Source organism: Babylonia areolata, chromosome 4 (assembly GCF_041734735.1).
Source record: "Babylonia areolata isolate BAREFJ2019XMU chromosome 4, ASM4173473v1, whole genome shotgun sequence".
Classification (NCBI taxonomy): Eukaryota; Metazoa; Mollusca; class Gastropoda; order Neogastropoda; family Buccinidae; genus Babylonia; species Babylonia areolata.
In genome coordinates, this window is record NC_134879.1 from 20,061,236 (window position 1) to 20,063,735 (window position 2,500).

Consider the following 2,500-nt stretch of genomic DNA (forward strand, 5'->3'; position numbering starts at 1 on the left):
GGGCAGCCGTGCCGTGCGTAACGTGGCTGACTGCAAGTTCCCCCCAGGAGGAGACTGCGCGCAGATGGACGGAACAGCCTCTTCAACTTCTTTAACTTCGTTCTTTGAGGACGTTGTTTTCTTTTGGGGTGGGGGTGCGGGGTGCGGGGGCCGGGGGGATGTGGGGGGGGGGGGGGGGGCATGGGGAGGGGGAGGGGGGCGTTTTCTTCTTCTTCTCTACGGTTATGTCCCGTGGGAAACAAAACGTTGGTTTCATCGAATTCTGACAGAGACTGAGTCATTATGACTGTCTGAGACATGACTGGTGTTAGCTCGTGTGAGCATCATAGGATCACGTTGATGCTCTGAGCCCAGTTATGAATGAGCATTAAGCTTTCTTCCTATGTTCTGGCTCACAAGAGAAAGCATTCCAAACCCGTGCTTGATTTGTGAGTATTCAGCAAACGAGTTTTTATCGAATGTTCTGATGTTGTTGTTTTTTTTGTGTTTTTTTAAATTGTAACATTTTGGGCGAGGGAGACGGCGGGGGGTGGGGTGGGGTGAGGGGGGGTGTGGGTGTGGGGGCGTTGGAGGAAGTGGGTGGGTGTGGGTGCGGGAGAGGGAGGTAGTGTGGAATTTTTGATAACATGATATAGTTCCCCCCCATCCTTTTCGCTACTACCATTCCAGAGTTTTGTTCTTTTCATTCTTCTTCTTCCAGTTCTTTTTTCTTTCTTTTTATCATTCTTTTTATTCAATATACGAGATGTTTTAGTGTTTCATATAGTAACTTCATAGACATTTTAGAGAGTCTGAAGGAATCGTTGCGGTTTTTTTTTTCATGACTAATTATTTTTTCTTCTAAATCTTCAAGATGTTTTAGTGTTTCATATAGTAACTTCATAGACATTTTAGAGAGTCTGAAGGAATCGTTGCGGTTTGTTTTTTTTCATGACTAATTATTTTTTCTTCTGAATCTTCAAGATGTTTTAGTGTTTCATAAATATAGTAACTTCACAGACATTTTAGAGGGTATGAAGGAATCTTTGCGTATTTTTATTATATTTTTCTTTTCTTCTTTCTAAATCTTCAAGATGTTTTAGTGTTTCATGCAGTACCTTCATAGACATGTGAGAGGTTACGAAGCTATCATTGCGTTTAAAGTCACCACTTCAGTCATTTTCATTGCTTTACTTTTAAACAATGTACTGATGTCCGCACTCACATGTCACAACCATTTTCTCTCTCTCTGTCTCTGTCTGTCTGTCTGTCTGTCTCTCTCTGCCTCTCCCTCCCTCGCCTCCCCCCTCCCTCCATCTATTTTACAAAGTATTATTTTGGACAATGATATTGTTCGTCTTTTTTTTCTCTCCTCTTTTATGAAAGAAGTCCCTTCTTAAACATTTCGTTGGAAATTTGTATTGAACACACTTGTGATAAAAGTCATTATAAAATGCATTTGTTTTGTTTTTTGCTTACATTGTCATTTTGGAATGATAGTATTCTTCAGCCATGTGCTTTTCCTTTCACTGTTTAATGCTTGTTACATAGGTTTGTGCAATAGTTCTACTTGTATATATCAGGTTTTTTCTTTCCACTTTTATCTCTTGTCCCCGTGTGTGTGTGTGTGTGTGTGTGTGTGTGTGTGTGTGTGTGTGTGTGTGTGTGTGTGTGTGTGTGTGTGATGGGGGAGGGCAGGAAGGGGCGAGGGCCGGGCGAGGGATGCTTGTGTGAGGGGAGTGGGTTTAGGGGGTATGTGTGTGTGGGTGGGTGTGTGTGTGTTTGCGTGCGTGCCTGCATGCGTGCTTGCTTGTGTGTGTGTGTGTGTGTGTGTGTGTGTGTGTGTGTGTGTGTGTGTGTGTGTGTGTGTGTGTGTGTGTGTGTGTCTTTCTTTCTTCACCATTACGGCATTAGCCATCTCAAATCACATCATTAATTTATATACTTGTTTATCTTTCTTTTTTTTTTTATCAAGTGAAAACTGTTGCTTTTTAGGGATCGTGGGGGTGGGGCGGACAACCAAGATAGAGTGAACTGTCCAACACGCTAGACAGAAAACAAAATTCAGAGATGTCTGGGGTGAACGTGCGCGTGCGTGTGTGCGTGCGTGCGTGCGTTCGCTCGTATGTAAGTTGCAGATCTGACACACACACACACACACACACACACACACAAGTTTTGTTGACTGATATAAAGTCTGAATTTACACACCATCGTGATAATACTGATACAATCAGTGTGAAATTACGACCCTGTACAACCTCAACTAGCAAAACTAACGTTTGAATGTTTCAAAGAGCACGTCGCATTTTCATTCGAACATCTTGCACTTAGTTTTGTTCGTTTTTTTTAAAAATAATTTTTATTTTTTTTTTTTTTTACCTTTGATTGTTATGTCTATAAACCTTTCATTCACGGTTTTCATGACAAATAAGTATGATACTGGTTCTGATTCACACAGACACACATAGACACAGACGCAGACACAGACACACACAGACGCACATACACACAGACACAC

At 41.9% G+C, this 2,500-nt stretch overlaps 1 protein-coding gene across 2 annotated transcripts in view; it reads left to right on the top strand.

Annotated features, from left to right (window-relative positions):
- LOC143281596 (synaptosomal-associated protein 25-like) overlaps positions 1–100 on the top strand; it is a 119,455-nt gene extending 119,355 nt beyond the window's left edge. For both annotated transcript variants that reach the window (XM_076586835.1, XM_076586836.1), the window contains one exon: positions 1–100. This exon is cut by the window's left edge and continues 153 nt beyond it. The gene's annotated coding sequence lies outside the window, so the exon portion shown is untranslated.
- Positions 101–2,500: the final 2,400 nt, after the last annotated feature.